Source organism: Callithrix jacchus, chromosome 13 (genome assembly GCF_049354715.1).
Source record: "Callithrix jacchus isolate 240 chromosome 13, calJac240_pri, whole genome shotgun sequence".
NCBI lineage: Eukaryota > Metazoa > Chordata > Mammalia > Primates > Cebidae > Callithrix > Callithrix jacchus.
In genome coordinates, this window is record NC_133514.1 from 43,535,107 (window position 1) to 43,559,693 (window position 24,587).

The 24,587-nt window shown below is 41.9% G+C and overlaps 4 pseudogenes across 4 annotated transcripts in view; all 4 read left to right on the forward strand.

Annotated features, from left to right (window-relative positions):
• LOC144578979 (zinc finger protein 362 pseudogene) overlaps window positions 1-24,587 on the forward strand; it is a 156,882-nt pseudogene that overhangs the window by 82,721 nt on the left and 49,574 nt on the right. Inside the window, exon 3 of the transcript XR_013525676.1 lies at window positions 14,736-14,825. The product of XR_013525676.1 is annotated as a zinc finger protein 362 pseudogene (transcript). The remainder of the gene's footprint in view (window positions 1-14,735; window positions 14,826-24,587) is intronic.
• LOC144578978 (cytochrome P450 3A21 pseudogene) overlaps window positions 1-24,587 on the forward strand; it is a 153,425-nt pseudogene that overhangs the window by 82,721 nt on the left and 46,117 nt on the right. The window contains exon 3 of the transcript XR_013525675.1: window positions 14,736-14,825. The product of XR_013525675.1 is annotated as a cytochrome P450 3A21 pseudogene (transcript). The remainder of the gene's footprint in view (window positions 1-14,735; window positions 14,826-24,587) is intronic.
• The window catches only part of LOC144578981 (speedy protein C pseudogene), a 153,425-nt pseudogene that overhangs the window by 82,721 nt on the left and 46,117 nt on the right, over window positions 1-24,587 (forward strand). Inside the window, exon 3 of the transcript XR_013525679.1 lies at window positions 14,736-14,825. The product of XR_013525679.1 is annotated as a speedy protein C pseudogene (transcript). The remainder of the gene's footprint in view (window positions 1-14,735; window positions 14,826-24,587) is intronic.
• LOC144578980 (5'-nucleotidase domain-containing protein 2 pseudogene) overlaps window positions 1-24,587 on the forward strand; it is a 141,954-nt pseudogene that overhangs the window by 82,721 nt on the left and 34,646 nt on the right. The window contains exon 3 of the transcript XR_013525678.1: window positions 14,736-14,825. The product of XR_013525678.1 is annotated as a 5'-nucleotidase domain-containing protein 2 pseudogene (transcript). The remainder of the gene's footprint in view (window positions 1-14,735; window positions 14,826-24,587) is intronic.

The following is a 24,587-nucleotide window of genomic DNA, read 5'->3' on the forward strand; positions in this document are numbered from 1 at the left end:
GGTAAATAATATTGATTTTTTAATGTCGCGCTATGTTTGTATTACTAATTAATCCATGATTGCATGACATATTACTTAAAAAAACTTATATTCAGTTGGTTAATTTTACTTAAGGGTTTTGACATCTGTATTTAAAAGCAATGGACCTATCAACCTCATAAAATGATCTGGGCATTTGAACCTCTAAAACAATATTATTGGTGGTGTTAGTGGTAGCGGTGATGGTAGGGAAGAAAGGAAGTGGTTGATCATTTCAATTATTTTTATTTGAAGACTATTTCGCTCTTGTTGCCCAGGCTACAGTGCAGTGGTGCGATCTTGGCTCAATGCAACCTCAGCCTTCTGGGTTCAAGTGATTCTCCTGACTCAGCCTCCCAAGTAGCTGGATTACAGGCATGTGCCACCACGCCCAACTAATTTTTGCATTTTTAGTAGAGATGGGGTTTCACCATGTTGGCCAGGCTGTTCTCAAACTCGTGACCTCAGGTGATCCACCCACCTCAGCCTCCCAAAGTGCAGGGATTACAAGCATGAACCACTGTGCCTGGCCTCAATTTCTTTAATACTTGAGATTTTTTGAAGTTTTTTTTATTCTTGAAATTTTTGATCATATTTTCTAGACATGTATCTATTTTGATTTTTGTAGTTGTTCTTACTAGTTTTTATAATTTTAATTTCTAAATAACAGCTTTATTTTGATATAAATACTATAAAATCTACCATTTTAAGCATATAGTTTGGTGATTGTTGGTTATTTCATGGAGTTTTGCATGGATCACCACTGCTTCTAGAACATTCACACCACCTCCCCCCAGATCCCTAAACTCGCTGGCTGGAGTGCAGTGGTGTGATCTCGGCTCACTGCAACCCCTGCCTTCCAGGTTCAAGTGATTCTCCTGCCTCAGACTCCCAAGCAGCTGGGAACAGGTGCCCACCACTAGGCCAAGCTAATTTTGTATTTTTAGTACAGATGGGGTTCACCATGTTGGTCAGGCTGGTCTCGAACTCCTGAACTTGTGATCCACCACTCAGATTACAGGTATGAGCCATTGGTGTCTTTGAAGCACAACATTTAAAAAAAATTGATGACATCCAATTTATTTATTTTCTTGTCACACGTGCTTTTGGTGGCACATCTAAGAAGCCATTGTTTAATTCAAGGTCACAAATATTCAAAGACTTATAGTTTTAGTTGTTACATCAAGGCCTACAATACACTTTGAGTTAACTTCTGTATATGGTAGGAGGTAGGCATCCAACTCCACTGTTTTGCATATGTCTATTTAATTGTCCCATCATTATTTGTTGAATTGTGCTGGGATAGTTGTCAAAAATCCATTAACATAGATTAAAATGGAAGGGTTCATTTATCGATTCTTAATTGAATTTCATTGATCTATATGTCTGTCTTTATGCCAGTACCACTCTGTTTTGATTACCGTAGCTTTATAGTAAGTTTGGAATTGGGGAGTGTGAGTGTTCCAACTTTGTTGTTTGCAAGATTGTTTTGGCTAATCTGAGTCTGTGTGAATTTTAGAATCAGCTCGTTCCTAGGTATTTCTTTTTCTTTTTGATGCTATTGTAAATGGAGTTGTTTAATTTCATTTTTAGATTGTTAATTGATAAGTGTTTAGAAACGCAATTGATTTTTGTATTTTGATCTTGCATCTTGCAACCTGGCTGCACTAGTTTATTAATTCTGATTTTTGGTGGGTTGGTTAGGATTATGTCATCTGCAAGTAGAGAAAGTTTTATTTCTTCTTTCTAGTTTAGATGCTTCCCCCACCCTCCTCACCACCATGATTTGTCACTTAATTGTCCCGTTGTGAATCTCCACTACAACATCAGGTGGAAGTGGTGAGAGAGGATATTCCTGTCTTACTCCTCATCTTAGGAGGAAAGCTTCTGATCCACCATGAAGTGTGCTGTTAGGGTTTTTCACAGATGGCCCTATCAGGTTGGTTTCTATTCCTAGTTGTTGAGAGTTTTTGTCATGGGAGGGTGTTAGATTTCGTTCAAAGCTTTTTCTGGCTCTATTGATATGATCATAGGGTTTTTGTCTTTCCTTCTATAAATGTGGTACATTACATTAATGGGTTTTCATCTATCAAACTGATAAATCTTACTTGGTCATGGTATATAATCCTACCATCTAATATGTCTGCTTTATATTTTGTTGATTTCATGTTTTTGCTTCATATTGGTAATATCTTCTCAACCTCTCAAATATAATTATCTTTCTTATTTTAAATTCTTAGTTCATATATTCCAGTATTTTTGTTTCACTTGGTTTTGTGCCTGTTGCCTACAAGAATGTCAGTGCTCCAGACTAAAACAGGAACACTGAGCAAGGGATTTGATATAGGACGAAAGATAATGGTTCTTTTTGGAAGCACAGAGAGTCCCCAGCTGACGATGTTTCAACTTAACAATTGTTCGACTTTATGATGGTGAGAAAACAATACAGCTTCTGTAGAAGCCATACTTCAGTACAGTATTTAATAATTCACATGAGATCACCAACACTATATTATAAACAGGCTATGTGGTAGATGGTTTTTGCCAGCTGTAGCCTAATGTAAGCGTTCTGAGCATGTGTAAGGTAGGTCAGACAAAGCTATGGTGTTGGGTACCTTATGTGTGTCAAATGCATTTCGATTTCATTTACCGCAGGTTTATGGGGAGAAATCCCATCGTGAGTCAAGGAGCATCTGTACTGAGTTTGAGTAGGGTGGTTGGATGGCTAAGGGTCAAGGTTGTGAAGGTGGTTAGGAAGAGGAGAAGGAAAGTTGGGAGGGGAGGGAAAGATAAGGTTCTGAGAAATGAAAACTGGCAGTTGAAGAGCTTGAGAGCTGGAAGCCATTAGAGCAGAGCCGCTGCCGGAAGAGGGCTTACTTCATGCTCCGCACCGCTCAGCCTGCTGTTTCCAGGTGGCCGATGGGTTGGTCTTGAGACCGCTTCTCCCTGATTTTGCCTCTCACTGAGGTGCTATCCAGCTGAAGCCAGAAGACAGCTCACTCAGTCTGGTTTGTTTTCCTGCCAGTCTGGGCTTGGCAGCCACCAGGGAGAGAGGAGAGAGCTAGAAAGGAGAGGAAAGGAAAGCCGCAATTTTTTTTTTTTGAGACGGAGTTTCGCTCTTGTTACCCAGGCTGGAGTGCAATGGCGCGATCTTGGCTCACCACGACTTCCACTTCCTGGGTTTAGGCAATTCTCCTGCCTCAGCCTCCTGAGTAGCTGGGATTACAGGCACGCGCCACCATGCCCAGCTAATTTTTTATATTTTTAGTAGAGGCGGGGTTTCACCATGTTGCCAGGATGGTCTCAATCTCTTGACCTCGTGATCCACCCGCCTCGGCCTCCCAAAGTGCTGGGATTACAGGTTTGAGCCACTGCGCCCAGCCAAGCTGCGATTTTTAAAAATCGATTTTTCTAGGAAGCACTGGGGAAGCTGGTGAAAAATCTAAAGCCCAGAACTCTATCCCTAGTCATCCTTATTATTCGGTTGAAAACGTGCCTTTTAAAAAACTCCCTGTGCTTCTGAATCAGGTGATCCAGGCATCAAACAGAGAGAATGGAAAGGAGAGGACTCTTGCAGTCTGACCTCCGGCAGTCCCCTCTCAGTTGTCCCCAGGAGGAGATGCTCTGCATGCCCTTGCCTCTAGAAATGTAAACCTCTGCCTGTGTTTTTCTCTGGTTCCCCTGGTTGAGGGAGAGGCAAGATATGGAGCTCGGGTGGGTACCTGTATGAGTCCATTTTCACGCTGCTGATAAAAACATTCCTGAGACTGCGTAATTTATAAAGAAAAAGAGGTTCCTCATGGCTAGAGAGGCCTCACAATCATGGCAGAAGGCAAAAGCACCTCTTACATGGTGGCAGGCAAGAGAGAATGAAAGCCAAGCAAAGGGGGTTTACCCTTACTAAACCATCAGATCTCCTGTGATCTCACTACCATGAGAACAGTATGGGGGAAACTGCACCCATGATTCAATCATCTCCCACCAGGTCCCTCCTACAACACATGGGAATTGTGGGAGCCACAATTCAAGATGAGATTTGGGTGGGGTCACAGCCAAACCGTATCAATCCTGATTGAGTAAATACTGATTATATATTTCCAAAATACGTAATCCAGCCTCTCTAGCCAGGTGGTTGAGTAGAGGATGCATTATAATTTAAAATAAAAGTCCTGCAACTCAATCAATCGTCTACTCAACCACCTGGCTAGAAATGTTTTTCTTTAATCATGCCATCAATGGAAAGCAACCTGCAAACAGACTAAAATCTGGGTCTTTGAGTAGGCAAATAGAAAAATTGAAAAGCAGGTGGGGGTTGAGCTGCAGGTGATAGTGGAATTGCAGCTGGCAGCGAGTGCCTGCTCCCCCTAAGGCTTATAAAGATGGATTAAATAAAACAAATATTGCTGGAAAAATAAAATATGCTTTTGAGTACTTAACTCTGTTTGGGGACTCAGAAAGATGGAATTAAAGAGAAAAAATTTCTGTCTTCCCATCATTAGGTGAAACAAAGCTACTCACATATTTTTCTACAGTGTTATAGCTAGCCCCAGCTGCACTGGTGAGGCATGAGAATTTTCAGCCCTGCACCACTTCCACTGGGTAATTTTCTGTGCAAGAAACTGACTCAAGGGCAGGGGGAACAACATTAGTGCAGAGACGGGAGAGATGGATATGCTGTTCTGTGCATATTATTTTATACTGAGAAATGTTCTTTATAGAATTCACTGATTGATTTTTTCAGGTTATAAATGTTATACATACCTAGAAGTATTTTTTTGAAATAACGTGAATATAAAACCTTCAAAAATCAAGTCACAATTTAAGTGCACCGTAGGAATTTGACTTTAAAAATATAATTTGCTGAGAGATGGAGAATCCCTTTGTTCAGCAAGTACTCTATTATTTTGTTGTTTTGTTAATCCAGCTTTTTCTTCTATTATGCTTTGTTTAAAGCAAGGTCCATTTAAGCTATGTTACGTAATCTGACTTACCTAGCTACTTAAATAGTTAATGAGTATTTAAAGAGGAACAGCCTTTGCAGAATATTTAAAGGTGTGTTGTAGGGTTGGAGCAACAGAAATGGAAGATTCACTCAAAATAACAGAGTTCAATTTAAGAATAATTATATGATACATGCTACGAAGTATAAAATAATAGGGTAAAAACAGAATCTAATGTAAAAATGTTATGCAGAATAACAAGGTGATCAGAGCAGGTTGGGGAGCTCCTGGGAGCCTTGTTGCAGCTTCTGACCTTATTGGGGTTGGCTGAGGGACTGTCCTGCCCACCTTGTCATTCACATAAGGGTGGGGACTAAACCTCACTTGAAATTGGTGGCAATTTGCCAGTGGTGGGGTTAATTTTTGGACTCCACACGGTGCTATTTTTATAAAGTGCTGCATTTTTTCTTAGTCTAGCCACAAATTTTACAGAAGAAACCTGAGACATGGGAAACTGTAGCCCAGGATTGGCTCGTGTTGTTTAAACTTCCGCATTTTCGGAAGGATTTGATAACTTTGCTATTTCACATTACCCAGTCTTCTCTGACTGTAATCACTGATCGCACTGGCTTAATTCTTTCCCTTGTCCCTAACTTTTAACTTCTCTTCAAGGGCTTTCTGGGGAAATAGCACTTTTTTCCCCAGACAGCAAAAGAGAGGCCTAGATGAGCCTGTGTTCTTTTATTTCTCATATGATTCTGTTTAAAATGCACAGACATCATGGAGACATATTTAGCTCTGTACTGAACGCCAGAGAAAACTGTCCCTCCAGGCTTTGGTGGTAATTTAATTTTTTGAGTTGCAGGACTTTTATTTAGAATTGTAATGCATTGATGTAGTCACTTGTGTAGGCAGACAGCCACATAGATGATTACAAACATGCTTCCACAATCACGGGCACCGCACATCCCCCTGTATGTGATTTTTTTCTCCAACAAAAGTTTGCTTTTTTCCAATACTTTTTATGATAAGTGTTCCTCATGTTAAATGCTCTTGTAAATATATTTTAGAAGAAACAAAGTGACCTAATTCTGGAAACATTGAGGCTACCCTTTGTGCATTTGGAAATTGAATTTATTGCTGTGTAGCAGAAGAAAGACCCCAGGAGAACATCTAGTGTAGATGGATGGCATGTTATTAGTCAGCCTCGGCTGTCATAACAAGATGCCAGATTTGGGGTCTTAACCAACAGACATTTACTTTGTTGCCGTGTTGGAGTCTAGAAGTCCATGATCAAGGTGCCAGCTGGGTTGGTTTCTGGTGAGGGCTCTCTCCTGGTGTGTAGACAGCTGCCTTCTTACTGTATCCTCACATGGCCTTTTCTCTATGCATGCGGACAGAGAGTGAGAGAGCACAATCTCTGGTGTCTCTTCCCCTTCATATAAAGACACCAGTCCTATCAATTAGGACCCCTCCCTTATGACTTCACCTAACCTTAATTACTTTGTTGTAGACTCTGCTTCCAGATACAGTCACTGGGGATTAGGGCTGCAATACAATTCAGTCCAGAACAAAACAAATATCCACCACCCTATAATTAAAAGCAAAGGCATAGCACCTTTAGCCACAGAAGCCTGCATATCTGACCACAGGTTAAAGGGCACTTTACCAAGCTGGTGTCTGATGGATCTCTGATTCTTGGAGACAGTGGAGCAGTGAACTCTGCCTTGTCCCAAACCTCTCTTCCTCAACACGCTGCCTCTGTATGAGCCGTGGACTCTGCAGCCAGGCAACTGCCGCCCTGAATCTCTACTTTTGCACAGTTGCAGCAGACCCTCAGTTTCTTCAGCGCTTGTGCTTCAACTGCAGTCTTCATCAGCTCACCTCCTGAGCGGTTTTCCTCCACCGTGCACTTTGTCAAATGCCTGTGAGCCCTGCCGCCTAGGACTGTCTCTGGTCTGCGGGCTCCCTCCCTCCTCTGTGACTTGCACTGCACTCATGGAGTTTAGAGACGGCAGTATATGTGTGAGGCTTTCAGTCTCATCTTTTGAATGCAAAAAGATCTATAACAACAGTGATTTCAAATGTACGCAACACTTTTACACAATGGTCTTCATTCATCAGGGGTCTTGGTTTCTTGTTCCGAGGTTGACTTATTCTGTTCTGCACGTGTTCAATCACTGAACTGATGAATCTTTATTGAGCACCAGCCATGTGTCAGGCGTTGTGATAGATCTGGGGGATGTAACAGTGAAGCCAACAGATATAATCCCTGTTTGCTGAGAACTTGTAAGTTGTCAGATCTTGAGAAAATCTCTTGGTCTTTCTGGACATATTTTCCTCATCTTAAGGTAGGACTATTTGAATGATACATCATCAGTATTAGAATGAATCTTTAAAATAATTATTTTTTCCATTCCTATCATTGGAATGATTTGGTCTTCTAAGTAATCTGAAATTTCAAGGAAGCATTAATAAGAAAATTTAAAATCACTTGTAATCCATATAAACAACGCTAATCTTCTGGTATATTTCTTCCTGGACCTTTCCTTGAATATGCATACAGAGACATATACATTTTTATTTAAAAATTTGCATTCTGATTGAAAACTACCTTTTAAATTTTATTTTATATATATATATTTGAATATTATTATGCTTGCCAATGGCTCTTTGGTATCTATGGATATTTTATAGTATTTATCCTTCTTGTTTTAGGGCATTTAGCTTATTTTCCCGTGTTTACTATACATAAATGGCATTACAGGTCTCTGATTGCTTCCTTAGAATAAATTCATAGAAGTAGGATTGCTGAATCAAACAAGTTTTTGCTCCGGATATATATTGCAAAATTTCCATCCAGGAAGCTCGTATCAATTTACATGCCTATTATCTATGTGCACAAGGGCTAGCTTTTTCTGCATCTTCCCCAATATGGATATGTATATTTTGTCAATCCTAGCCAATTTGCTGGGTGAAAGAAACACATTTTTTTAAATCAAAAAATTGTAAGGTAGCTTTTGGATGAATTTCCTTTTGTAAGTCGTTTAACTATTAGTATTTCTATAATTTCTATTTGTGTCCTTTGTCTATTTTAAGATTCTTTCTGAATAAATTTGGGAGGACACTTTTGATCTCAAACATATTAAGCCATTTTCTTTTACACACTGCAAATATTTTTCCTATTTTGTGGGTTGCTTCTTATAGAAAAGTATTTCAGATTGAAAACACTTATTTATTTATTTTTTGGTAGCCAGCTTCATCAGTCCTGCATTTTTTTCTTTCTTTGCTTAGAAAACTTTTCCATCACAAGGTTAAATATATTTTCCTAGTTTTTCTTTTGGTCCCAAAATTATTGAACCTATTTTGGAGCTTTTTATTATATTCTATGTATTTGTCTGTTTATTCTGCCATTAAAACCACGTTACATTTGTTCTGGTCTTTCATGTATAAGATCTTTAGTTTCTTTTTTTCCTATTTTATTTTTTATTCTATTTCTATGGATTCTAGAAATTGTCTCTATCTTGACCTCTACACAGATCTGCAGTGTTGATTCTGCTATTAAACTGAAAGACCTTCAAAATTAAGCTGTGATGTTTTAAATTCCCATTCTGTATTAACTCAGACACCGATATCTTATCTCAATCTGTTGTCTTATCTTGTCTTTTAGCTTTTACGCTGTTGATATTTTCCTGAATTAAATGACATAAAACATGTGCCATTAAAAACTTCTATGTCTTGTAGTAACTATTGCATAAACAATTGCTTGATTTCCTTGATAGTTTCTCAAAAGTCTTCTTTCATTTTTTTTTTCATAATTTTTTATAGATGTCACCCATCTTTGGCTGAGCAGAAGGTTATTAAGGCCAGCCATGTGTCCCCTCTATGTGTGGTTGGCTTTGGATCTTTCCATCATCTACCTAAATCCTTTTAGGATCTTCTGATGTATGTTAGCACTAGGATTTAATTAAAGACCATTTCAGTAGCCCAGTGGCCTGGGCAGGAGGTCAGGCCTGGCACCTCGGGGTGTTCCAGCAGAGGAGTTTGACTTCTTCCTTCCCTATGTTGGTGAAGCCTTCCTTTAGGGACCAGTTTTCCCTTCCTAGAGTTTTAGTTGGCCCATCACAGGGAGTTTCTGTGCCCAATGTTCTTCCCCTGAGAATTAAGGGAAGATACATCAGTTTGGAAAAGAGTTCCATTCATTAGAGGGAATCCCCAGCACTTGTAGTTTTCTGTGTGGCTTGTCTGTATTTAACCCTGCCCTCCTAGTGAGGCCACACTGCACCTTTTCCAGGGCTCATCCCTGGGGCCCTCAGTGAAGGGATGCCACCTGGCGTTCTGCCAGGATGCCCTCTCGTTCATCCTGTGTGATGGAGCCCCTCATCTCACATCAGCCCGTTGTTTCACAGGAATCCCAGTGAGCTAGACATTGGTGTTTGCTGTCCTTTCCCTTTTGGCTCCTCTTCTCTCTGGAATGACCTCAAATGTGGTGGCATGTGAGAATCACTCTTTGCTCCAGGTTTTCCTGTTTTATTGAGGTCCTTGGCTTATTTTAGCTGGTTTCTAGAAGAGGTATAATTAGATGCCTGTGATGAAATAAGATGGTGGAAGACTTATCTAGGAAATCAGGAATGGATCTTTAAGCTTATTTGAGATAGCACCTCTCCTGCCAACCTCACAACTGTGATTCCGGGATGAAACGAGTTGATGAGCGTGAAAGGACTTTGAAGACTGCCTGAAGCATTGTGCAAATACACGGTTGCTTTGTTATCTCCACATTTTATGGGACCAGAAATCAGTAGCCTTGTTGGAAGCATATTTGAGTTGTGAATTTTTTGAGGCACGTGTGACAATGGAAGATGGTTGTTTAGGTGGCGCGCAAAGCCGTTCTATTTCTATGCGTTTCGCCTCTTCCTTTCACAGCGATACATCTGACATAGAGGTTTGTCTTGTTCTTTATTCCCCCAAAGAGAAGACTGGCCTGAATTTCCATTTTAGACGATTTCTTTGCATGCCAAGAGATTGTTCCAGCAAAAGAAACTAATCTTCATATAGGTCTGTCCCCGCACAATGCCTAGGACTGGGGGCAAAGGCTTTAATTAAAATGGAGGAGTTGGTAATTTCTGGTCGATCTGGGAAGCTTAAAGTTGATGTGGTTTGAATGCAAGTAATGACTTTTGCTCAAAATGCAAATAATAATGCAAAAAAGAACCTGGGATTGACTCTCAGTGCAATTGGAAGAGATTGTTATTTCTTTTTCATGTCTTTTCCCTTAAAGTAATGGTTCTTTTTTCCTCCTGAAACTCTGTAACGTATACATTTAACATGTGGGTATTTTGTTTTTCTTAAAATTCTTTTCACTTGGCCATTTCAGACTCCTAAAAGCAGTGGAAATTTTGGGTACTAATAAATCTGGGCGAAAGTCATAAGGATGTGTTGTTGCTTATGTTTATTTGGAGGATGTAAGAGCCAGTGTCAGACGTCTCTTTTCCTCCAGCCCTTCTCAGTGTAGTTGTGTGGATAGCTTAGGCCTCCCCATCCTCTAGTCTCTATTCATACACAGGAAGTGAAAGTGACATGTAAGTACCCTGGCATTTACATGTACCAAAAGGAAGTTTTAAAATTTTAAGTAGCATGCGTTGCTCTTGGGTTAAGAAGGCTCATCTAATACCAAGTACTGCAATGAAACAAAAATGCATTCTAAATGTTAACAAGACATTAACGAGGGTAGATGAAAATGTGGTCGATTATACCAGTATACATTAAAAGCATTTCTGATCAGTGATGCTTTTTACTAATTACAATAATTGTGGGTAAAAAGTACACATAATGTGAAATCAAAATGGGTTAAGCATTGTAAAATTATAGTTATTACATGAATGTTACAAACAAATTTGTTATGAAAATAAAGACTAAAAACCATTCATACTCCCCATAGCCTCATAAATCGTTATTTTTTTCTTTTCTACCTGTATTATCTACTTACGCACTTTTATGTCATTGTAATCATAGTATCTGTGTAGTTTTGAGTTTAGCATTTTTCTTTCAGCATTCATTGTATATGTATGTATGCATATATGTATATATAAAATATACATTAAAAACCTTTATATATGTGTGTGTGTGTGTGTGTGTATGTGTGTGTGTGTATAGATAAAGGGTTTTTTGTCCCCAAATCTCCTTTTAATATAGGTCATGCCACAGCTGCTTTAACCAGCCTTCTCTTGTTGAATCTGCAATTGTCTCCCTAATTTTTTGTTCCTATTTAGGTACTGCTGCAATGGATATCTTGCTTCAATTAATTTTCACTTTCTTGTTGTAGGAAAGTTTTTGTTCATTTGTTTGTTTTTTTTTTTTTTGAGACGGAGTTTCGCTCTTGTTACCCAGGCTGGAGTGCAATGGCGCGATCTCGGCTCACCGCAATCTCCGCCTCCTGGGTTCAGGCAATTCTCCTGCCTCAGCCTCCCGAGCAGCTGGGATTACAGGCACGCACCACTGTGCCCAGCTAATTTTTTGTAATTTTAGTAGAGACGGGGTTTCACCATGTTGACCAAGATGGTCTCGATCTGTTGACCTCGTGATCCACCCGCCTCGGCCTCCCAAAGTGTTTTTTACAATAAATTGAAAGGAATGAGATTACTGTGCCAAATCTCAAAGACTTTCTAGTAGGTACAGGGTAGAGAGGAGCCAGTTAGAGGAAGACACTCTAAGTGTCTCAGAGTTTCATCTAGAAAGAGAGGTGAGAAAGCTGGGAAGAAAGGAAAAGGCAGCTGAGGTGGGCTGATCACTTGAGGCTAGGAGATCGAGACCAGCCTGGCCAACATGGTGAAATCCTGTCTCTACTAAAAATACAAAAACTAGCAGGGCGTGGTGAGTAGCTCAGTCTCCCAGCTACTCAGGAGACCAAGGTAGGAGAATCACTTGAACCTGGGAGACGGAGGTTGCAGTGAGCCCAGATTGTGCCATTGTACTTCAGCCTGTGTGGCAGAAGAAGACTGTCACACACACACAGGCATGCGCGCGCACACACACACACATACACACACACACGAAAGAAAGAAAGGAAAGGGCTCCATGGCAGGTCTCCATCCTTAGGTGTCATAGGCCTAGGTTGGAGGCAAGGCAAGCTGTAAAAATCCCAGGACAATCTTCAGGGAACCTCTTTCCCTTTGTCAACCAAAATAATTTGGAATCAACTTTGGATTTGAGTCAGACTAACCGGGAATATGACTGCACATTCCTCCCACTGAGAAGTCTGCAGATTTTCACTTCCTGCTGGAAGTTGTTAGCAGGGAAGGCATTGGATCTGGTCCCGGCACCCTGGAGAAAGCAAAGAGAGGGAAAAAAGATGTCCAGGCAAAATGAATGCTGCTAAATGATGATCAGGGATGCCTCCACCGTCATTCCAGATGCAGGAGGCATTTGCCAAGGCTCTGATTTCCGTCACCCATAACCCTAGGCTAGGGCACTACTGCAGGTATAGCCATTCCCTCTCCCGCCAAAACTGGGGTGGGGGCCGTGAGGGAGGAAAACAGGCCTGTAATGATCAAAATCACTGATAAGCCTCAAATCCCAGCATCTCACATCACTAATGGCTTCATGGCAGAGCTTGGAATTTATTTTCCCTTTCTTTTCAGCCAACGACTTTTTACTAGTTTGTCTAACTGTAGTTAAATAAATAACTCAGTGAACTCTGCCTTTACTAGAAAGCCTTTTTAAAAGCAATGGAATACCTTAAGAGGGGAAAACAAAAACAGCCAGAAACCAGACTGTGTGATGAGATTTCCAGTTTTGCTGTAATTTCATTCTCTGGAAATCCAGAGCTTTAAGAAATTGATAATGCAGGGAATGTGAAAGGAAGTTCTTCTCTGGTAACAAATGCAGAGTTGAAAGTCTACGTCAGCCACATTTGAGCTCACATTGTTACCACTTGTTTTTCCATCAATTATCGTCTGTGTGCCTTTTCACCAGCCCAGGCTGTGTCCACGTTCAGCATCTTGCAGGTTAAACGCTCCTTTTTATTCTTTTCACTGCAGCAGTCGTCCCAATATAACCATGACTCCTTCCTTACCTCCAAAATACCCTCAGCAAAATGGGAGAAAATATGTGCAGTTGTTAGCAAGCTGCAAATTTATTTGCAAAGAGAACAATATACGCCTGCACTGTCATTTTCATGTGGAAGCTGAACAATGATGTTGACTCATCTGACATACATCTACAGCTTTTTCTCATAACAATCTTCTAGGCAGAAAACAAACAAAAATCCTTCAGATGAGCTTTGATTAAAACCTATGTAACCTAGAAATAGTGCTACAAGTGTTGACAATGTATTTCCAAGTCACATTTCACTACTTCTACACGTCTGTAAAAATTTTTCATGTTTCATTGGCACTTTTCAACCCATTTAAAGGCCTTAAAAGTGTTCAGGGATTGTCCAGAAGCCTGGTCTTTTTGTTCTAGGAAGAGAATAAAGGAATTAAGAAAGTAATGAATGCGGAAATTGGACAGGAAGGATTTACAATCTATCCTGTAAACAAGAAGCAACTTGCTGTGTCTTCTCTGGAAATCACTTTGCCTTCATGGCTGATTGATAAAAGTAAACCACCATCTAGGAGACAGGCTAGGATGCAACTGTAAATAAAGCCGCAGTGGAACAAAAGCCTTGAAAAGAAGGAAATAACCTGAGTAAAGGAATAGGGAAGGGGGATTGGAATTAGGGAACAATGGATTGAAGAGTTGATACAGTCAACAGCGAGAAATCTTTAACATTATGCAGATTACAATTTTTCATATGCAATGTCTCATTTGATTCTTATGACACCCTAACAAAATTGTGATATTCATTTTGTGCATGGAGAAAATGAGACTTACTGTGATTATAAACACATTCCAATAAGAAACTGGCCTAATATCACACAGCTAGGAAGTGGTAGAGCTGGAACCCAGATTCTGAATGTCTGAAGATTTTCTTAGTGTTCTTTTCACTCTGCCATCCTGCCTCAGTTAGAAACTTGGAAATTAGAACTGCTGTATTCTCTAAAAGTGGTGGGCATCTGGGTGGACTCTCAGTTGAGCAAAGAAGGGGAAATAGGCAACAAAGAGGGCATCAGTTTCTCCATGCTGGGCATGAACCTCAGTGTGTCCAGAAATCAACAATCCTGCTAATTCCGAAGAACACGGGTCTTTATTTGCTCAACTGCATCATCTGCTGGCAGGTAGCTTAGGCTGTGGTCAGGCCCCAGACTGACATACAATTCTCTTCAGTTTGCTCATGATATCTGACCTTAGAGAATCCTATCCCTTCTGATAGCTTATTAATAACTTGGGTATGGGAGAGCCATCAGAAAAGCCTTCTACTGAGGGTGAGGTGTACCAGGCTCCCAGGGAGGCATTGTCCCCAGACCCTGAGGGCAGGGCAGCAGCAGTGAGAGTGATCACTGTTCCTCTTCCCATCACAATTGATCCTTATGTTATTTCTTTCGTTTTTCTGTTTTTATTTTGCGGAAGATTAAATATAGTATATCATCCACTCTAGGCTAAATGATCCCACTGCCTTCACCTTCTTCATTACTGTGTTTTCCCATCATGAGATTACATTGGCTTTAGAACTTGGGGCAAACCGCTTAACCTCTCTGAAACTATACCCTACACTCACAGGAGTTTGCAGAAGCGTCTTCTACTGACAATACAATTCTTGCATTTGCAGGCACTGCCAGATTTCAAAGGATTTGAAATAACTTCTCTTTTACAGTATCTGTTTCTGCTTTTCCTTCTCAGAGTCGAAAACATGCAAGCAAAGTCCGACCATATTACATGCTTCACCCCAGGGACGGAGGGTGTCCTGCCAAGAGGCTCCGGTCAGAAAATGTGAGTATCTGGCACCATGTGATATCCTTAGACGATTTTTTCTGTGTGCCGAGAACTTTGCAGGTGTAGGAATTGTAGTCTAGTCCAGATTCCTAGAAAAACTGGGTGAGAACTAGTTCTCATTAAATATTACAGATATTATAATATATATCAAGGTATTTTTTTTTCCTGCCAGAACTTGCCCATGTAGTCTTGGAGGAGTTTTTGATGACATTGCACTGGGGCCACAAACAGTGAGAATACACAGAGGTTGTAAGACAGAGAGCAAGCCTGGGTGAGGGGAGACAGGACCACGACATGATAAAGTATTAAGAAGACAGGACCTCAGGGGCAGATGCTGTCGGAAATACTAGATACTTCACTTTTTATATATTTTATTTTCCCTCTGCTGTGTAAAACAGAATGCCTTGTTTGTTAATTTATAATGAAGAGTGTGCATATCTTGTAAATAAAAATACCCAGGCTTCTCGACCCCTCTCCCTGAAGGAACATTTGCTTGGGAAGACAAATGACAATTATAAAGTTGCTTTGAGGGTGTCAAGTCCAAGCAAAGGGTTTATTTCGGCCAGGCCAAGGCAAGGGCTGATGAAATAAACATTCCTTCTTCCCAGTAGGGGTTACTTTTCCTAATGAGAGGAATATTCATATCCAGCAGCTGCAGAGGCTCCTCCTGATAAACACTGCAGATTAAAGAGAAACTCCTCGCCCTTTGAGTTAAGAGTAGGCTGCGGGCATAAAATTCCTACCCCACCCCATTCGCGTGCTTGTGATCTTGTCCTGCTGCTGCCATGTAGATGATGGTTTTCTTTTCTTCTTAAAAATTAATATATGATCACTGAAGAAACTTTACAAAACCTCCACTTGTGTATTTTTCAGAACTGCCTATAAGCAAAGGTTGTGAGCATCAGGGCTGGTGTTCCTAACAAATTCTAAACATGCCTCTTGGTGTCACAAAACGAGCTGTTCATACACAGACTAATCTGGAGCACTGCGGATCTGTCTTTACTGCCTTGGTGAAGCAGCCTTTAGAGCTTATTGGAAGCAAAAGATGTCATGAAAACTTTGCAAGCTGCTAAGAGCTGGGACTGAGTCTAGTTTTTTGGTTTTTTTTTTTTAGTCCTTAGCTGTAGGACCCTGGGCAAATAATTGATCTCCTGGAGCCCCGGTTTTCTCAATCAGGCAGGCCGTAATCATATTTCACTTTCCTCACTGGGCCATGGCAAACATTAAATGAGATGGTAGATAGGAGGTGTACTGTGACTTGCCAAGCGTCATATCCTGGCACTGAGGAAACAGTGCAGTGTTGCCTTAAAGAAATTTGTAATGTATGGGAGATTGACACTGTATAAAGAGGAGCTGTCATATCACAGCATAAGTATTTATTAACATCCTGCACAAAGAACCATGGAGACAAAAAGCAAGTGGATCTTGCCAAGGGGCTCTGGTCAGGGAATGTGTTCCTGAAGAGTTGGCATTGGAGCTGGGGCTTGGGGACATGAATGGATTTTACCAGCTGGAGGCCGTAGAAGTGAGAGAGGAGGATACCAATTTCCTAGGTACATTCCTCTCAGAAAAACTTACTAAGCCATGGGAGAGTTGGCCTACACCAGCTTTTACGTAACCTTGGAACACTGTGGCTACTGGAATTGTGCTTCCCATTGGGAGAGTATCTATTAGCAGAAAGGATGGACTTCGTGAAATGATCCAGCAATGGGATCTGAATCCCTTCATTTAATAGCCATTTAGTGTCTCACGCTAATGGTCAGAGACAACGGGGTTCATGGCCACTTTACAATTAGCTATTTGGATACAGATTATTTTCTATCTGCTCAGGTTGTAATAATGAATGTTGCACTTACGTCTGAGCTCCTAGGGAAGGCTTACAGTGGCAAACAGAGATTACTGGGCTCAAGCTAGTGTTGTATTTGTAGCGACTCAAGATGGTCCTTGTCACTCTGGTCAGGTGCACAGTTCTTTTCCCTCAGGCTCTGGTGCTGCTGATAACCATGAGGACAGTTTACAGTGGGGAAGGTGTTTGGATTTCAGAGCAAGAGGCAGCTGTTTGCATTCTTTAACAAAGGTCTCTTGGAAAACTTTTTCTTCTGCTGTTTCCTGGGTTTTGAAAACCTAGATCTAGCAATGATTTATTTATCAAACCATTTTTCTATAAGTTATTCAGTATAATATAAAAGCAAATCAGTTAACAGAAAAAGCAATAAAATCGTCTTACTTTTTGAAAGTGATAGTTGATGCTTTTGTTGCACTGCGTTTATGTTTATAGGCAAATATATAATTTCCATTATGCATTTTGATCTATTGTACACAGCATGGAATTCATCCCCAGCACTTCTCAGGAGCTTTAAGGGCATATGCTGGAGTGGGTGGGCATGGTGGCTCACTCCTGTAATTCTAGCACTTTGAGAGGCCGAGGCAGGCAGATCATGAGGTCGGAGTTCACGACCAGCCTGACCACCATGGTGAAACCCGTCTCTACTAAAAATACAAAAATTATCTGGGTATGGTGGCATGTACCTGTAATCCCAGCTACAGGAGGCTGAAGCAAGGGAATCGCTTGAACCTGGGAGGCAGAGGTTGCAGTGAGCAGAGATTATACCATTGCACTCCAGCCTGGGTGACAGTGACAAAGCAAGATTCTGTCTCAAAAAAAAGAAAAAAAGAGTGTATGTTGGTAATTATATTAATCAACTTTCTTTTGCACAGACTTATACCTAAGGATTGAGAGATGTTGTCTGGAGAATAAGAAATGGTATCTTATTTTGGGGCATTGAAGCCATTGCTGGGTCCGGAGCCAGGGAGCACTGCTGTTCTGGGTGAGTGGGTGCAGTGGCTCACATCTGTAAACCCAGCACTTTGGGAGGCTGGCAAGAGGAACAGTTGAGGTCAGGAGTTCAAGACCAGCTTGGGCAACATCATGAGACTCTGTGTCTACAGTTGTTGTTGTTTTTTAATTAGCCAGGTGCATACCTGTCGCCCCAGCCCTTCAGGAGGCTGAGGCTAGAGGATTGCTTGAGTCTAGCAGTCAGAGGCTTCAGGGAGTTAGTAATAATATCTATCATATAGAGTTATCATAAGACCCAACTGATATAAGTCATCTTTGGCATTTTGTTTCCAAAGCACGTTCTGCATGTGAATTATTACTCATACTGTCTCCACCAGCACCCTGTGTTCTCAAAGATTGTAACACTGTCTTCCACCTGCCTCTCAGTTCCTACTCATCTTCTCTGCTCCCAGGGGCTGTGACAGGTTTGCACCCCAGTGATACCTGATGGAGACGAGCATTCACATCTGCCCTGAATATCACCAGTGCACGGCTTCCGAAACAGAGAAAACTTGTTCCTGACTTCCCACACCCTGACCACACATGAACCCTGCTCCCACCCCCATTCATAGTAACTCCAAATTTCCGTACAGAGGCAGTGAAGGGTTATTTTACTTCCAAGGTCTGCTGTTGCCATTTCCACTTCAGGCCATTGGACTTTTGCTGCTGTTGTTTCAGACACCCAAATTCATTTCTGTCTTCTGTTTTGACATTGTCAGCTGTTGAAATTTTCTCTTCACGTGCTTTTCTCTTTAGCATCCTTACTTGGATCTTCCATTTTTTTCTTCTCCTGGAAGACATTTTTCCCTTGGGACCACAGAGCAAAATTAAATGAGAAATAAATTGTTATAGTCAATTGCCTTAGAGAAATTTTCAGTAATCCCTTGAGCGCTAGAGACAGAAAGGACTTCAATGTTCACAAAATCCATTGAGACTCCATTTTTCACCCTTTTCTTATCTTCTCACCCATGGGTCATATGCTTTGGGAAAAACATGATCTGTTTGGGAAACAGCACTTTTAAGTAAAAGGGTGATTCAGTTTTACCTGTTTTTTTTTTTTTAAATATACTTTGATTGTAGCAAAACATAAGTAACTGTTGACCAAAATTACAAGTCAGTATTAAGTAAACAGTGTTTTCATGTGGAGTTAAGATAATTCCCTCTAAACGTAGAGAAGCTTGGCATTTGCTCAGTGTTATTTGGGTCATTACTCTTAATATAAAGGCTTTCATTTAGATCTGAAATATGCTGCATAGCTTGAGAAACTGAGTGTCACTTTCACAAATTCCTAAACATCCTAGAGTCTAGGTGGAGAGGAATCAATCTGATCTAAACCCTTCTTAATACGTGGTGAAAATAAGGAATTACCATGACTTGCCCAAAGTGGTCAGACCTGAGATTAAAATGCTGCGTCCCTAAAGGCTATTCCTAGCTGTTTCCCACATATCTTGAGATGATGTCTTATTTTTCAGCATTGTAACCATTACTGGGTCTGGAGCCAGGGAGCACTGCCGTTCTGGTCAGGGTAAATATCGTGGTGGGCTTTTATCAGGGGCTTTCCACATGTTCTAAACGCTTTACAGATGCAAGTGACTTTTCATCTTCACAAGCCCTGAGGAAGGCAGGAGTTGTCACCGTCCCCGCTTCACAGAGAAGCAAACAAACAGAGATTAAGTAACTTGACTGTGATCACACAGCTGGTACTTGACAGAGACACGGCTGGGAAAGTTGATCTTCTGTGACACTGTAATCTGGCTCCACAGCATCCCTTCAGAAGACGGTAGTGAGCATCTGTGAAGCACTGGGGGACAGGGACACCTTCCCCAACACAGAGCAGGATCTACTGGGGGAGTCAAATGTGTAGACCACGTATCTTAATGCAGCGTGGTAAGTGGTAAGTGATACCATAGGTTCAAGGACAGATTTGAGTAAGCGTAATAAAAAAGAGTGGGGAAGGGCTCTTTTGAGTGTGCAGCCAGCATTGGTAATGTCTTCAGGGAAATAAAGTCAGAGGCATTGCTTGAGTATGAAGTTCTGACACTGTTAAATTCCTAGGGCTGCTGTAACAAATTGCCACAAACTGGGTGTCTTCAACAAAGAACATTTATTCTCTGGCAGTTCTGGTGGCTAGAAGTGTGAAACTGAGGCATGGGCAGGGCCTTCCTCTGGGGAGTCTGACTGAGAATCTTCCATGCCTCTCTCATAGATACTGGCGGATTGGCAACTGTCCTGCAGAAATCTCTGCCTCTATCTTTTCATTTTTATTTCTTATTTTTAGAGATGGGGTCTTGCTCTGATACTCAGGCTGGAATACCGTGGCATGATTATAGCTCACTGCCACAAACTCCCAGGCTCAAGGGATCCTCCTGCCTTAGCCTCCCAAGTAGTTGGGATTGCAGGCATGCACCAGCATACCTGGCTAATTTTACAATTTTGTAAGATGGGATCTTGCAGTTTCCCAGGTTGGTCTTGAACTCCTGGCCTTGAGTGATCCTCCCACCTCGGCTCCTCAAAGTGTTGGGATTACAGGTGTGAACCACCACACCTGGCCCTTTCCTCTGTGTTTATCTCGGTGTGTTCTCTCCCCTTCTTCTAAGGACACCAGTAATTGGATTTATGACCCAGTATAATGCAATATGACATGTTCTTAACTAATTTCACGTACAAGACCCCGTTTCCAAATAACACTGCATGTCCTAGGCTGATGTGAATTTGAGGGGGGCCATTATTCACTCAGTGCCACGGCGGAGGCAAGAGTTGAGGGTTGGGATAGTGGGACATGGTGCATAACATTGACATTTACTTTGTCAGATGTCCTCCTGTCTTCTCAAGTGGTCTGCTGCTGACTTCATGGTCAGTTCTCAAACACAGATGCGTTTGCCAACAAGTGCTCTGTGTTAGAAGTGGAGATTCTATCCCCAGTTCTGCTACGCGTGACTTTCACAACTTTGCCTTAGACTTTCTAAAACTTAATTATCATGGTTTTAATCAAGGACTATAATTGCTGACCCGTCTGTCTCTCTGCGCTGTTAAGGGGCTTGAGATGAAATCTTGTTTGTGAAGGTGCGTGATAAGTTGTAAAGTGTGTGTCAAGTGTTCCATCATGGAATTTTTTCTTCTTTCTTGTGGATTATCTCCTGACCTATGGGCCCATTCACAATTAATCAATCAGCCAATGTCTACTGAGCTCCTACTATTTACAGAATACAGAGCCACATACTGCAAAGGACACAGAAAAAGGATGAAATATGGGGTTCCTCAGGTAGTTGGAGAGATAAGTCGTGCAGAAAGCAATGTAAAAACAACCAAGGGCTGATGTGTGTGGCCCTGACTCTAATGAAGTCAAGGATCAGAAAAGTGATTTTTTGGTGGGAATGCTTAACAATGGCTTCCCCAAGGCAGATGCTTTAGAAGGCTCTGGAAGGTTTGTGCCATGGAGGGGCACCTGTTCTTGGCGGAGCTGCCTGCTGTGCAAAGCCTTGGAGGCAACGATGAGGAAAGCCTGTGGGAGAACTGGTTAGGCAGGAAGGTGCAGGGGCCCTTCAAACAGACTTTCATTCAGTATTTATTTCGAAAGGCCCTTTGAAAAATTAGCAACACACAAATATAAAACGAACACATTTGTTTTATATTCAAAATAAGGAATCAAGCCCATAACCCAGTTATCACATTAACACTTGTTTGGAATTGGAGCTCTTGTGGGTAGCCGTTGTTACCCACATTTGGCCAAGATAGAGATTACATTCGTGGATATGATTATGAAGTACTATGTGACATATGTTTAAAATTTTCCTTTACTGCCTTTTGTTATAGCAAATTATCTCCCCACCCCCACACCACCTTCACCTTTCTTCCTTCCTTCTTTTCTCTTCTTCAGCCTTCTTTTGTGAATTTCCGAATCGGCAGTTTCTTGGGAGGCCAATTAAAGGTTTATAATGTAGGTAATAACACAAATCTCTCATTTTTAGGAAAACACATGCATTATCGGGTTCAGGATTATAGCTGACTGCAACTGTCAGTTCCACGTTGGCCACGCCCCAGGTTGGTGATGAAACCTCCAGTAGCTCTGTGCAACTTGGAACTTGGATGTGCATGGTGCAAAAGCACGGGAGAGAGTGCGAGAGAGAGAGAGTGGGGGGGAGGGAGGGAGAGAGAGAGAGGGAGAGAGAGAGAGGAGAGAGAGAGAGAGGAGAGAGAGAGAGAGAGAGGGGGAGAGAGAGAGAGAGAGAGAGAGGGAGAGAGAGAGAGAGAGAGAGAAAGAGAGGGAGATAGAGGGAGAGAGAGAGAGAATCATTGAGAGAGAGGGAGAGAGAGAGAGATTTGTGGACAGAATGTTCCCTCGACCATGAACCAAGTCAGCTTTGCCAGAAGCAAGAACCATTCAGAGTTAGTCAATGGAAATTTAGCTTAAAAGGCATTTTTTACCGACTTCTTCCAGTGCAGATTTTGTATTGCTTCTAGTTAGGTGACCCAAGAGGCTGCTTAGCTCTCCCACCCCCAATCTGGTTCTGGTGAGGGTTCTGGGAAGCAGGGCTGGAGCCTGGGGTGTGTCTGGGAAGGGATGCAGACTGGGTTGGCCAGTAGGAGGGGGTGGGTGCCTGTGGGCAGGTGGAAGATTTGTAGAAGCAAGTGCATGCCAATCCACAGATGTTTCCAAAAGGTCAAATAAAAGGAAAAAATCAGGACTTAGATAAGGACTGATCATATATGGAAGTCTGTTGCAACAGGGGGAATGTCCCCACTGCTCATTTTAGGGAGAAGTAGAGCACGGCTAGAAGGAACTGGATGTTGGAGAGTCAAGTAAGTAGGTGCAGTGAGTGAGCAGCTAAGCAAGCATGCTTCTCTGCATATGCAGTCCATCGATTCCAGGGAAAGGCTCTTGGCAGTAGTGACGTCTTGTCTACATTCTAATGCTTGCATAAGCTCTCAGTGCTCACACAAGCGTAAGAGCGGGGCAAAGTTCAAGGACCTTGGGAAGCAGAGAAGGCTGACCAGAGTTTGCTCAGGTCGCGTTAGTGGGCATTTTGTCCCGATTTGTTAGTGGGGATGAATAGTTCAGTTAATAGCTGCAGAATGGGAATTGGGAGAGTTTGTGTCTGGCCTTGTCAATAGGTAAATAAGATGATCATCCACACGTCTTAGCTAAGTCTTTTGGAGAGAGGCTCGTTTTTGCAGTCAGCCCTTTCCTGGAACAGAAGAGGATGGGAGATTTAAAAAAACGATTCCTGTTTTCCAGGAGCAGGAGCTCATATTTTTCCAGGAGCTCAGCTGAAGTTCAGCATTGTCATGTGGGTGGGGCTCCTGTGGGTGGGACGGGACCAAGACGGTCGACTTTTGTCTTCATTGGCTTGTGATCTATAACAAAAAACTCATAGCCTAGGTGGCTTAAACATGAGAAATGCCATTCTCACGCTTCTGGGAAGTCCAAGATCAAGATGAACGTGTGCGGCCGATTCAGCTTCTGGCGAGGGTTCTCATCCTGCTTTGCGGATGAGCATCTTATTGCGGTTCATGTGGCATGTGGGAGAGCAAGAGGCCAGCTCTTTGTGTCTCTTTTTACAAGGGGACTCATCCCATTCACAAGGGCTCCACTCCCATGACCTAGTCATCTCTCAGAGGCCTATCTTACAGCCTTTACATACGCTCATACTGGGTATTGGGCCTTCAATACTGAATTTAGCAACCCTAGATTCTAGACTGGCTTTTCCCAGATAGCATTCCAAAGGGCTGATGTAATCCAATTATGACTGCCGTAGCATTGTGCACATTTCTCTTCTCCAGCAGGTCATTAGGAAGCACTACTGATTCTCTGTTTCATTCCCTTTATGTCTGGCACCCTTTCCATTGTTCTGTCTTTAACCGGTAGAGACAGTTCTCCCTGTGCCATTAGCGAGCCTTTCTCTGCTTTGCTGTACACTTATGTTAGGGAGCGCTGTCACCATCCAACTCTCAAGGGTCAAAATCCCATTTATTCTCAAGCTCCATTTTTCTTTGCTTCCTTCTAGAGAACACCAGGCATTCAGCATTTCTTCTTTCTATTTAGTATTTTTTCCATAGTATTTTTATGATTGTTATTATTTTTGCTGTCCCCATAAATGGAAAAGAAGACCACAGACAGAACTTTAAATTAGACCTTGTCATTTACAGGAAATCTGTATTCGGGAGAGAATGTTCACAGGCCCCTGCTAACTAAAATCTGTTGATGGCCACGCCGTAGTTCTTCACATCAACACAGGAATTGTTGCTGTGTTTATTTTTTGAAAGGGATGATGACAACATGCATTTGAAAAGAGTCATGGTGACTAATGAAAAAACAGTACAGATGGTTATTTTACTGAGTCTTCCAGCTTTCTCTTAGACTGATGTGGAGGCTGATTGTAGAGGGACTGGCTTCATGACAAGAAGAGAAAGAGGATACAATGAAGTCTTCCTCCCATTTCTGTCCTTCAGTTGTTCAGAGGTGTATTAGTCAGGGTTCTCTAGAGAGACAGAACTAATAGGATAGATGTATATATAGACAGGAGCTTATTAAGGAGGATGGACTCACATGACCACAAGGTGAGATCCCACAGTAGGCCATCTGCAAGCTGAGGAGCAAGGAAGCCAGTCTGAGTCCCAAGACCTCAAAAGTGGAGAAGGTGACAGTGCAGCCATCATTCTGTGGCCCAAGATCGAGGAGTCCCAGAGCTGAAGAGCTTGGAGTCTGATGTTTGAGGGCAGGAAGGATCCAGCATGGGACACAGATGTAGGCTAGGAGACTCAGCCAGTCTAGTCTTCCCACGTTCTTCTGCCTGCTTTTATTCTGGCCATGTTGGCAGCTGATTAGATGGTGCCCACCCAGACTGAGGGTGGGTGTGCCTCTCCCAGTCCACTGACTCAAGTGTTGGTCTTTTTTGGCAACACCCTCACAGACACACCCAGCA